The 13711-nt window shown below is 44.7% G+C and overlaps 1 long non-coding RNA gene across 2 annotated transcripts in view; it reads right to left on the bottom strand.

Annotated features, from left to right (window-relative positions):
• Positions 1 to 10855, bottom strand: part of LOC146805123 (uncharacterized) — a 172042-nt gene extending 161187 nt beyond the window's left edge. For both annotated transcript variants that reach the window (XR_014967430.1, XR_014967429.1), the window contains exons 1-2: positions 10762 to 10855; positions 8922 to 9008 (exon numbers count right to left, since the gene is read on the bottom strand). This is a non-coding gene — a long non-coding RNA (uncharacterized LOC146805123). The remainder of the gene's footprint in view (positions 1 to 8921; positions 9009 to 10761) is intronic.
• Between the last annotated feature and the right edge of the window lie 2856 nt (positions 10856 to 13711).

Raw genomic sequence — 13711 nt, 5'->3', positions numbered from 1 at the left:
CAATCCTTGCTCAATAGTTCCCAAACCTTCCCTAAAACCATATTGGAACTGGGAGAGAATACCTTTTTCGTCGGCCCATGTTTGCAGTTTATTAAGTATAACTCTCCCCGCGATCTTCATGAGAGAATCAAGTAAGGAGATCGGTCTATAACACTTCGGTGTGTTACGATCTCCTTTCTTGAAAATGGGGACCACGATGGCTTCCTGCCAAGTCTGTGGGAAACCCACTTTAGTAAAGCTGTTAAGAACATTGGTTAAAAGAGGAGCCCATAACTTATTGTTTGCCTTATATATATCCACGGGTATTCCGTCCGGGCCCGGAGCCTTTCCCGCTGGGCTCTTATCAATGGCTATCAGAACTTCGTCAATAGAGAAGGCAACGTTAATTGGAAAGTGCAATCTATCCTGTAAGCTTAAATTTTTCCCCCCTTCTGTAACTACCGTGGGGTCTTCTTGATAGAGTTCCCGAAAGTAAGTCACCCAAGTCTCTTCAGTGATTGCTATTTCAATAGAGTCTGTTTCATTATTAGTAAAAAAAGGAGCGTTCACTGCTTTCCAAAAGGCAGTATTGTTTTTAGATTGACAGGCTTCTCGGAGGGTAAACCACGCGTCCTGTTTAATTTGTTTCTTCCTTTTTTTAACTGCCTTTTGATAAGCGGATCTGGCCGATCTGACATCCACCATTACTCTGGAGTCTCTCTTTAGTTGGGTCAATAAGTAGGCGTGAGTCCTACTACACTCTCTGTCAAACCACCTCTTGGTTTTGTTAGCCCCATGATGAAGAGGTTTTGGAAGTAAATTCCCAATTTCCGCAGAAATACTAAGGAAAGCATCGGTCACTTTTGAAGGATCGGCGCTCTCAATTAGACAAGTATTGAATTCATCTACCCTGGAGCGGATTAAAGTACCGAGAAAGGCCGCTGGTTCTACTTTGTCCCATTTTAAGGTATAACCATTCCTCCTGGCAAGCCGCAATCTATGGTTGTATAGATTCTGAACCGTGGAATCGGTGTTGCTTTTAGCCTTCGGTATGGCCAGGGACAAACTGAGGGGTAGATGATCACTCATTGCTACCTCGCGTAATTCAAACGAGCAAATGTAGTCAGAATAGCGTTTAGATATAAGCAGGAAGTCAATGATGGAGTTACATCCTCTGCCTATAAAAGTGGGGCTGAATGGGACTGATGGAGAACAAAGTTCGTTAGCAAAACCCAAATCCAAGGAGAAGAGTATGTCGTTTAGATTTTTTCCTAAAGGGGTGTGGGAAAAATGTGCAGAAGGAACGCCCTCCCTTTCCCCCAGGTCACATATGTTTTGATCACTGAGTGGACATAACGTGTGATTAAAATCGCCAGTCCAAATAACACAGGTATCAGAGGAATCCTTGTCGTCCAAGTTTTTTAAGGATTCAGTTAGTTCCTTAAGTGTTGAGGCCCACAGATCTTTCGGTATGTTGTTATAAAAATTTATCAGATCTATATGTAACTTTCCCCCAAGCGTGATGTGCAGAATTTGGTAAAAAGCAGAGACTGGTGCAAAGGAGATTTTTATGTCTTTTACACAGTTGGAAACATAAGTGCATAGACCCCCTTTGTTTCTCCCTCTAGTGGTGGGTATTGCAGGAGTGTGATAAGTTCGGTAGCCCATCATATGAATGGGATCAACCGTCCAACATTCCTGGAGGCAAATGAACGAAAACGTTTTCAAAAAAGTGATACAATTTGTGTCTCCTAGTCTGGAGGACAGACCTGCAATATTCCAAGACAAAAGGGTGAGGTCAGAGCATGTGTCAGCCTCTTGTAAGGAAGGAGGAATAGAAATTTCACAAGAAACAACATTGACAACCGGACCACTGTTTGGACTTAAGGGATAATTCGGAATCTCTACCGTCATAAAGTTGCTAAAAGTAGTATCAGGATTAACCCGAGGGGGGACTATCAATTGTGCTGTCTGTGGATCAAATGATTTTAACTCATCCTTGTTTACAGCCTTCCCTACAAGTTCTGAGGCTGGGGGGTCATTCGGGGGCAGTCAATCAACCGCATCTAGGCAACTGTACCTATTTGCGCATGAAAAAGACTCCAACCAGTCCTGGTCGGTTATAGCCATCCCGCCTCTTTCAGAGTTGCCGTTAGCTTTACCTCGCCCAACCTGAACCCACCAGTTGTTATTAGCTTGGGGAGGATAGAAATAAGCAAGTGGGAAAGGGGTAATGCTGGTAAAATGTAAGGAGGATCGTGTCTGTTGGATGTGTTTAACCGCATGAGGGTTGCTAAAATTGATCACAATACAGTCCCCTGTTGTATCTTTATTTCTTCTGCCCACCCAACTAACTCTCCGCACAAACAGAATCTTTGCGTGGGTACCAGGAGGGAGTGGTCGGTTGTTATTGAGCCAATGCATTGTTTTGTTCTTTAGCTCGTGATATGACTCAGTAACGTTAGCTCCAATACAAGGTACACCCGTCAATACAATAACATATGGGTCGGATTCTGGTGGAAGATCTAGAATGGGTAGGTTATGTACGTTTTCATTGGGCAAAACCCTTCTACTAACTTTCGCATTATTATTCTGTACCGTGTCGTTTGTAACTATTATATTAGCATCTGGGGATTTCTGCTGAGGTATTTCTGCTATAAGTTGATCTTTAGTGGCACTAATGCTGGTAGATTTTTCAGTGCAAGCAATAACCTCGCCGGTTCTCCGGGATGTATCTAATGGCCGAGCCAAGTGAGGAATAGTCAGGAGAAGAGAGGTTTTCTCTGTAGAGTTACTTGCAATATTAGCTGGTGCGGGGGATTTATTATGCTCTCTATGTAAATCTATCTTCATTAGTTGATTCATTTCAAGATTTGTTAGAGCAGTTTGTTCTATTTTTTTAAGGCGCTCTTCTATCTTGATGAGCCTATCTAAAAACGGTCGGGTAGAGTTATCAAAAATTTCCCTTATTTTTGAGAGGAAACCCTCATCTATTTGCGTGGATTTGTTTGGGGTTACTTCAGACAGAGTTTGTTCGTTAGTCCCCAGAGAAAGATTAGACGGGAGTTTATCGTTTTTGGATTTGTTCGGTATAGATTTATTCCCCTTTTTACCACGCGGGGCAGCCTTTTGTTTTGGTTTGGCCCCTTGGGTTGAAGCAGGAAGGGGGGAGGTGACATCGGAGATGGCATGTGATTGAGCTCGAGTCGAAACACCGTCAGATTGGACATTCACAGCATCAGACGAGATGATGACAGATCTGTTGGTATTTCTAACAGTATTAGCCCTTATCCTTTCCAAGCTAGAGTCCATAGTTAAGTCAATACTACCCCCCTCGCTAATCGTACCATTATTTGTGCCAGAAATAGTATTATAAGGCGCAGGTGAAACAACTGTGGCAATAGTCCCTAGAGAAGAACGTTTGGCAGTAAGCGAGTCCAACGAGAGACGACGCTCTGTTAAGTCAATTTCACGTTCTAAAATGTTGGCTGCCCTAACAATGAAATTGTCCAGAGTTCCAGCCAGAGTAGTATTGGTAGCGGTACCCTTAGCCCTAGGCATTCTTTCTGCAAGTTCTGATATATATATCTCTCTCACTAAGAAGGCCGAGTTGCAGGGGGGGTGGCCCAGCCCAGTGTCTCCAGTCTCGAACGGCCTCAAACGGCCCGCTCTTTGCCCGGTCTTAGCCCCGTGCTAAGACCCGCACGCGTCCCGCTAGCGCGTGAGGGCAAAATTATGTTTATAAAGGGAAAGGAAACGGTGTTGGGGGAGGAGTCAGGAAGAGGACCAGGTGCGGATGATCAGCTTCCCGCACAGCACCCTGGTCCTCGCAGTCCCGGTTACGCCGGTCGCTCACCATAAAACAAGCATCCAGCAACGTCCCCTCACCACAGCAGAGCACAGCACAGCACAGGGGGGCCAACAGCAGGGAGCGTAGAGTCAGGGCATCAACAGGGCATCCACAATGACCCAGGCAGTGAACAGCGAAGTCCCAGTCCCTCGAGCGACGCCCTGTGGACCGTGATAACAAATGGGAATATTTAAATGATATACTGATACCAGCCAAGAACTAGGTAGAGACCTTAATAAATTAAAAGTTTTGATTATAGGGAGCCTGGTTTGGTGGTCCAACATGGCGGACGCGCCTTAGCGGAGCTCCCGCAGCCTGACAATAATCCGTAATTAATCCTTTATCCCGCATATCCTTTACATTGTTTGGAGACTTGGTGGTGCCTGCTGATACTTCTGTGCAGCTGTCGGCGGGTTGCAATGCCAAACTAACCACGACTGGATGACGGAGACCCGGCTGCCCGAGACGAATCCCAGCAGCTGCTTCCATGGTATGCAGCGAGAGCAGTGGGGCTCCCTAGAGTGACGCCGTCGTAGACCTGGCTTGGTGGTGAGTGTCTGGGCGAGCTAAACGTGGGCTGTCGGGACCTCTGCAGCCAGTTTGGGTCGCGGTGCTATGCCGGAAGATGAGGCAGGTGCCTGAGTGTGACTATGTGGTGCCACACCTTGGCGGGCTGTGTGGAGCCGTGAGCGCTGGGGCTGACAAGCCCGTAGATTCGGCGGTCGGACTGGACTGCGGCGGGGGTGACTGGTGTGCGTGACACATCCCTGGGGGTTTGCCCTCGCTGGATCGGCTCCATTGAGGCTTTTCCCCCTGGATTGGCCTGATGAAACGCAAAGGCTAGCCCGGCCTCGGTATGGAACTGAGGCATCTGATCTGTGCTACACCCGGGGGGGGGGGGGGGGTGCAGTGCTTCTGGGGAGCTGGTATGCTGAGGTGACGATCTTGCGTTCGGCTCCATATACAGATCTTCAAGGGCCGGTCAGGCCGCAGTGGTAGGGAGGTCACTCTGAAATGAGCTTTGGCGCCCATACTACGATTGGGCAACCGGATTAAGCTGCAGCATAGAAGGTTGGCATACGTATGTAGGCCCGACTCTGCCGCACCAAGAATACCTTGAACTGTCCCAGTCTACCGCAGGAGTGTGAGAGGCTGAGAGGTGACATTAAGGCTGTTGCCACTTGCTGCGACCGACTGGGTAAAGTGCTGATGTGCAGTGGGAGCACAGGGGTGAAAGGCCTGCACCGAAACCGCCATATAGAGCAGTGTGGGACTGACTGGGCCTCAGATGGAACACCTGCTGGTGGCAGAAAAGGATTCCCGTGAGGAGGCTTGCCTTGGGCAGTACGCCTGTCTAATAAATTGAGACACCAGGGGATATGAAGAGGCACCCACTAGGGGAGGTGGGGGTGTCCAGCACACAGAAGCGGTCAAATGAGGTTTGATGTGGCTTGTGGGTGCGGCGGCCTCCCCCAGCCAGGTCCTTCTCTGAAACTCATGCACTGGATGCCCTGAAACTACAACTTGATTGAACGTGACGTGACTGGTGCACTGCGCCACTACATCCGAACCGCCATCCATCCCATCACGATTCACTATGGCTAAGGATAAGTTGCCTGGCGCCTCTTCTAAGCAAAGCACGATAGATAAATATGCCAGAGCGGTAGCCCCGACATTTGTACAGAGCACCACAGAGTTGGCTATGCCAGAGAAGGTGGCGCTGTTGGGAGCGATAACCCAGTCTAGGGAAACGCTGGAAGCCAAGATAGGTGCTGTAGGCTCTGATGTAATGCTCCGGCAGGACCTTCGAAATGCAGTACAGCGCATTACAGAAACAAAATCCCAGGTCTCGGCTGTAGAGGACACTGTGGGCACACTTCAGAAAAAAGTAACTACATTAGAGACACTCACAAGGGGCCTGGCGGCGCGAGTGGAAAATGCGGAGGGGCGCTCCCGCCGAAATAATCTCCACTTTGTTGGATTTCCTGAGGGATGTGAGAAAAATAGCGTGGCAGACTTTCACACTAAGTGGCTCAAGGAGTGGCTCGCATCTGATGTTCTTTCTCCCTGTTTCATAATCGAGCGAGCCCATCGTGCGCTACTGCAAAAGTCGCCGCCCGGTGCCCGTCCCCGCCCAATAATAGCACAGTTTCTCAATTATAAAGACAGGGATGTTATCATGCAGCACGCAATCTATGTCTCCCAGCGCATAATGATATTTCCAGACTATACTAGGCTGGTACAGCAGCGCAGACAATCCTTTGTCGTGGCTAAGGCCCGTCTCCGTGGTCTTCAGCTGCTATACTCCTTGTTATATCTGGCCCATTTGCGAGTGGCTTATCAGGCACGTTCATATTTCTTCGGGACCCCAAAGGAGGTATTTTGCTGGATGGACGAAACCGTGAGGATCAAACCGCATACTCTACCCGACTGGACTCGGACTCTTCATCCCGGGGCAATAGGCGTGGATCACCTGATGCAGACGGTACACACCGGCGCCGATCACGCTCCAAAAGCGATCCCAAACTCGTAGCAAATCCTGGAGGCGAATGTCACTCCTGGATGAAGCTCGACTTTACAGGCGCTTTGTTACATCACCTGTGTCAACAGACGCTGCGTCCACACACCCTCCCGAGTGTATGCGACCTGAGTGGAGAAATCTCTACAGACCCATCACACATTGCGAAGTGCTTTGCCACTTATTTTGCCGACTTATATGCTCCTGCGAAACAGTACCTGCGGAACTCGTTCAGAAGTTCATTGACGATCTCCCCCCGCAGACCCTCTCTGACGATGTCCACGCGACACTCGATGCCCCACTGTTGGTGGAGGAATTACACACCGCATTACTGGATATGCAGACGGGGAGGGCACCTGGTCCCAACGGTTTCCCATGCAAGTTCTTTCAGAAATACCACTCTCAGCTGCTGAATCCATACTTTGCAGCTCTTGAGGCGGCCGTGGAGAACGGCAGATTGCCGTTGGATTGGAGATACACTGAAATAGTTTTTTTCCAAAAGCCGGGTCGACCCCGGAACATTACTCGTCATATCGTCCGATATCTCTTCTTAATGTGGAGGCTAAGCTGCTGGCCAAGGTAATCGCCAATCGATTAGTTCCTCATATCACAGACCTGGTCCATCCAGATCAGGCCGGCTTTATGTTCGGCCGCGCAACGCGGCATAGCATTCGGCACGCACACAATGCCATAGCTGCTGTTAACCGACTTGAGGGACCAGCTGCGCTCCTTCTTGCGGACATCGACAAGGCCTTCGACTCCCTCAGCTGGACCTATCTTTTTGCCTTACTTAGCTGCTTAAATATTGGCCCCTATCTATTGAATCTCATCCGTCTCCTATACACTGACATAATGGCCTCAGTCCGAGTGGCTGACTCCATCTCTAGATGCTTTACTATCGGACGAGGTACAAGTCAGAGATATCCTCTCACCTAATATCTCTTTGCTTTGGCTATGGAGCCGTTGGCAGCCTGGTTTAGAATAGATGCGCAGGTCCGTGGTTTTGAGTGGGTGGCGGGGATTTCAGACCGTATAGCACTGTATGCGGACGACGGATTGTTCTTCCCTACACACCCCGATAGGACCGGCCCATGCCTTCTCAGAAACATGCATATTTTTAGTGATACGTTCGGCTTATACATGAATCGGGGCAAGTCCTATCTATAGCCACTGAGAAGTGGCGATCAACTGGGTGAATAGTTGCGAGGAGTGGAAATGGCCCCGGAGGGATTCAAATACTTGGGGTTGTTTCTTTCAGCATCGCAAACTATCACATGGGCTAGAAATCTGGCCCTGCTCTGGGCACAGGAGGGTGATCAGACTAGAGTGTGGTGGACCTGGCTTGGCAGTTCGGTCTGGACTGTTCCCATGAGGCACAGGGTCAAGACTGATTTGCATATGGCTGGGTATAAACTGGGGTGGCATGGTGAGCTAAAGAACGATGGATTTAACCCATATCTCTTGACTGGGGATGAATTTATGATTTAGTCAGCATTCCATCCATCATTTGTTTGTGTAGCACTTTTCACCCTAAGTGGGATGGGTATGCCCAGACGTGGGTCCCTTGCTCACTGTGCCACTGGATTCAAGCTAGCCTGGCTGATGAAGGGTAATATCCAGAAACCGGTCCCAGGATGCTTTTTTCCGGTCCAGGGAGGACCTGGCTTGGCATTTCGGTCTGGACTGTTCGCTATGAGGCACAAGGTCAAGATTGATTTGCATACGGCTGGGTCTAAACTGGGGTGGCATGGTGAGCTAAAGAACGATGGATTTAACCAGATCTCTTGATTGGTGGTGAATGTATGATTTATTCAGCATTCCATCCATCATTTGTTTGTGTAGCACTTTTCACCCTAAGTGTGATGGGTATGCCCAGACGTGGGTCCCTTGCTCACTGTGCCACTGGATTCAAGCTAGCCTGGCTGATGAAGGGTAATACCCAGACCCCGATCCCAGGATGCTTGTTTCCGGTCCAGGGAGGACCTGGCATGGCAGTTCAGTCTGGACAGTTCCCATGAGGCACTGTCATGATTACGTGTCTAGCTTCACAACCTAAAGGGGGTTGTGCAAAATACATTGCAACACCCTTGTTAAATGGTTAAAATCCCATCCCTATCCCATGCACCAGCCCTGCCTTGATTTATGTTAATGTTACTGCCTTGATGATATATTGATGTTAATGTATTGTCTGGATGATGCTTGAGGCACATTATAATGTGAAAAGAACTTCGTTGCTATCATTTAACTATTGTACAACTGCTCGTTGTCTTAGGGGATACTGTGCTGCTTCATTCTTTCCTCATGGAAAATGTCCATGCGTTGCAAAGCGCGTTTAAAAACTGCTGACTGCTGACAAACAATGGCACACGCGCGTTAATGAACATTGAACAACAGCTGAGAGATCTGTAGCCGTAACGGTGTCCTGACTGCACGTACTGTTCATGTTAGAATGTGAACGTGCGTGAAAGCCGTTTCAGGTGTGGCTTGCTATAAAAGCCACACCCGTCTTCAAGAAGGCGCTTTGCCTTCCACTTGTTAATGGAGAAAGAAGTTTGGATAGGCCTTGCGACTTACCTGCTTCCAAACGCGGCGATCCTGACCTGCTTCACGCGGCAATCCAGATGGTCTTCATCCCTCTTGCTTTTTTCGTCATGGCTGGACCTGAAAAAAGAAGATAAGTGAAAACATTTTACTTTGGCGCCCATCGCAAGAAAGAACTGTTGATACTTTGACTTAAAGAATATTTGGACACTTATCATTCATTTTGAGGAAAGGAAGAGACACTTTAAATCCTTATTTGAACAGTCGCTCGAGCACAAGTGTGCTATAGGTTTATAGCGCTCAATTGAGCTATATCATGTGCATAAGACTACTGAAGATTATGATTTGTTTTGGTGAATTCTATGTTCTTTTATTTTAAAGTTTAATAGGAACAAGGAACAAAAGGCCAAGAGTCACAGTGTCATCACAGTAAGTCTAACGTGAGCAAAGATAATCCTCAGTTAAAGTGTATAGAGAGTGGTTATGAATAGATGGGGGTGCACAGTTCAGAGAGTCCAAGAGGCAAGTAGTTGTAGAAAAATAACTTCTTTATTTAAACTTTAAAGAGTTCATCTGGTATAAAAGGTACAGCCAACGCATTTCATTCCCCCATAGGGAACTTCATCAGGGCTGCAACATGACTAGACAACATATATATTAGACACAGGATTAACACGACAAACAAATATATCAAAATTGTACCAAAACAATATCTCCACTAGACCAACATAAACAGAAAAACAGACATCCAACATTTGACTAATACATATTACATTACATGTATGATCACAAAACCACACCTATTTGGAATATCAGCAATTATATATAAAAATAGAGGGGCATCCTGAAGGTCTATCAATATATCATATTTATAGAACAGAGAGTACACTTTCTATTATTTCTTATTTGGAAAAGCACACACCACATACCCAAATTTCCATTAATCACAAATGAAATAATCCAGAACTTATAATACATGCTTAGAACAAATACAAATGGCCAACAGGTGAATCGATCAGTTTCTACATTTTAAAAGTGATCAAAAAAATCTATCTTGGTTCAATGTATTACAATCAAAAATGTAAAACCGCCTCAAAGCTTATAAATAGTCCTAAATCACAATATTGTGTGCCTATTGTCCCTAATCATACCATAACAAGTAGATATTGACTTGTAAACCAATGGAAGCATGCCTTATATTTTCCAATTTTCAGTCACTGTATGGTTCCCAAATCATTCATAGGGTAGAGTGTATTGCACTTGAACCCATAAATCCTGTTAAAAAATGTGATATCTAATATTAAACTTTAATAATCAAAGGTCAATATCTGACGTATCTTAAAACTGACCATGCGCAAAATTGGGTGCATGTTGAGAAGAGGGACAATATCAGAGACAGAAGTGTATCAACCAAAAAGTAACATTAAAAAGCGGATCATACCATATTCAAGTTGGCATTATCACTTTTTTATTAATATTTTCAGGAGAAGAGAGAGCTACATGGGGGCCCCAACCGATAATCATCATGAGTACAGAATATATCCGAATTCGCAATGGTCACACCTTCACCGTGCAAGGTGATGCAGTGAAAATTGCTCTGCATCACCTACAACTACAACTCCCAATATACTCTGTGCCGAGAATATCAATGGTAGATCAATCTGAACCACAGCAAATGAAGAGAGCAAATGGAAAGGATAGCTTTTCAAAGAAAGGGGTAAAGTTATGAAAAAAGGCATACTGCTTGCTACAGCGTTACAAAGTTAAAGTGCTGAGCAGCATGCCGAGATCCATACATCCCATATGTAATATACGTAAGAGAAAAATAAAGAATAGAGTAAACTACATGTATCCCCAGTGAGCATCTCCTTACCTAAACCAGGCTTCCAAAACTTCCGTTCCTTTCTGTTTTTTCTCGTTGGTAAAACAGCAGAATTCGCCATTGTTATAAATCTATGGAGTTCCACCCTCAATTTGTGCAAGCAACCAATGAACATGGACCATGTCAAAAACAGTTATTCGATCCTGTATAGAACCAACGCAGACCGGCTGCCATTAGTAAGTGGTCCACAACCGCCGAGTTTCTAATAACTCATAACCGCATATGCCAAAAAGAGAAAAAAAACATATAAATACTGTGATTCAGAGAAATGGAACAAATTCTATATGGTAATTGCTAAAAGTATGAGGTTAACCATATTACGGCCAAACACTCATCTATATATTTAATCATTTCGTATTTCATAAAGCCCCATAAACATATAAAGGAGTATCATAGAACAAAACAATGTGTATCATTAATATAAGTCTCAATCGGCGAGAAGGGCGCAAGGTGAGTAGAGTAAATGATAGAAAATAAACATCCATCGAGATTCGCAAGGGCGCCATCTTGGACCGGTCGAATTTGTGACAGATCCATGAGCCATGGCAGAATCTGAAGCAGTGCCACAAATATAAATGCAGTATTTAATCGATATAGATATAGTAGGTGCTTAAAGTAAATGTATAAAAACAATTATTTATTATGGGTGCAATTTCAAAATCAGATAACAAGCACCAACTGGCAGCTCTCAATGACAAAAAAGCGGGTAGACTCGATTTATTGAGTATACATCCCTTGAAACAAAAAAAACGGACACCATCTTGAAGAAGGTGTAATTTTTTTAGAAAACACCGTAAGCTATCAGAAAAAAGGGGGGAGGCACTGTGAAAGATATACGATAAGGTAAAAGAATAGTTTCTTCGACAATGAGAGGGGTTAACTAGAACCAAAATTCACACAGAATATCAAAAGCATAAAAGATAACCCTTAAAAAAAAAACACTTATTTACTCGGCAATATTTCATAAAATTAGCGTGTGTAACCACACAGCAGGATATATGAGGATTCTATAAAAGTCATCTCATATAGTTTTTCATTTTAAGCAATTTGAGGCTGTCGGGGTTCAGAAAGGTTTTTAACGCAATTAGCATATTTTAGTGAACCAATGGGGACGTGAACTAGGAGACAATAAAAAGCTTGGAAGTACAGAACCATGTAAACAGCCATGTAAAAAATGCAAGTACTGTTTGTACATCATACCAATGTTAGATCTCTGTATAATGACACAATATCCCTACAGCCATGTCAATTCCTCCAGGCCTGTATGTTAATCATTTTCAAGGAAATAGTACATTTTATGATCGGTATTAAAACCTTTAGTAATGCTACAAAGCTTACAGATCCATTTTGCTTCACATTGCCTGAGCCGCAACTCACGATCACCACCTCTTTCCATAATTTCTGCATGTTCAATAGCATGGAGCCAAAAGTTAGCCTGCCCATCATGTTCTTTTATAAAGTGTTCTGTAAGAGGCTATCTAGCATCCCTTTTAAGTATAGCCCACCTGTGTTCCTGAATTCTTATTTTCACGCTCCATTTAGTACTGCCTACGTAAATAAGTCCACATGAACATCCGATAACATATACCACAAAGGTGGTGTTACAGTTGATAAACTTAAAAATGTTATAGTTCTTCGAGCCATTATAGGCAAAACTCTTGATTTTATTCACCCCCAGATCACAAACGTTACAGGTGGTACAGGTAAAAAACATTTGTTTTATTGGTAGCCAGGTAGCTTTCTTTTCAACATAGGTCTTAACATAGCTAGGGCAGAGATCATTTCTTAGAGTTCTTCCTCGTCTCTATGTAACAGAGGGATTTGTATGAATCACCTTTCGTAGACTGGGTATTTCACTCAAGAGATTCCAATTTTTCTTAAGTAATTTGAAAATAGCACTACTGTGCACTGTATATTGGGTGACAAATCTGACATTGTTATAATCCTTACTAGTCCTTGCTCTTCTTCCTTTGCTCAATGTAGTCTCCCTAGTAAGAGCACGTGCCCTTATTTCAGCTGTGTTTACAATTTTTTTATTGTATCCTCTTGCCAAGAGTCTCTCTTTGACTGATCGGATATTGTTATCAAAGTTGGTTTCTTCGCTACAATTGCGCCTGACACGTACCATTTCTCCATATGGGATATTTTTGATGGTTGAACTGGCATGTGCACTTTCCGGGTGTAAAACTGCGTTACACGCAGTTTCTTTACGGTACAAAGTGCTATAGATTAGGCCATAACCACTACTGTTTGCAGGTAGGCTGTTGTTACTAATTACACGCTCACTTACAGAACAACGTGTTTGTAGCAGAGATTAGGAAATTAAACCTGAAGACAGTTATTGAGGTTTTTCTTGTTGCCTCGCAGGTCGACAGCAAGAAACCATCAACATCCAGTATCCGGCCCTCCTCCCCATCTCTATCATATAGCTTTTTAGTGAAAAAATATTGCAGGTTATTGAACAGATATTTGGGAAGTTGGTCCCTTGTGTCTCTGTGAAACCACATCCACACCCTCAGAAGAAGATAAGGTAAGAAACAGTGCGGTTATCTGACAGAAGGCAAAGCCCAAGGATATTGTTTCGCCTAGAAGCAATGGATGCAACTCAGCTAATCTCTTTCCAAGACATAGTTTCTCTTTTACAAGTCATTAAAACTGAAAACGCGGCTTTACGAAGAGATGTGTCCACTCTTCAAGAACGAATACACAAACCCATTCTGAAACCTGCAAGTTTTCAACCTTCTTTCTCCAATACATGCTCTAACACCACTACAGGTGATACAATGACACAAATTCAAGTTGTCACTCCTGTGTCAGTGCCCCTAGCACAACCAGAGCATTTTTATGGTGATAGTAATAAGTTCACCATTTTTATGAACCAATGCCATCTTCATTTTTTAGCAAAACCTTCAGCATTTCCTGATGACTCATCAAAGGTCGC

Source organism: Triturus cristatus, chromosome 8 (assembly GCF_964204655.1).
Source record: "Triturus cristatus chromosome 8, aTriCri1.1, whole genome shotgun sequence".
NCBI lineage: Eukaryota > Metazoa > Chordata > Amphibia > Caudata > Salamandridae > Triturus > Triturus cristatus.
Note: the sequence above shows the minus strand (reverse complement) of the source record. Positions and strands in the feature narration are given on the sequence as shown.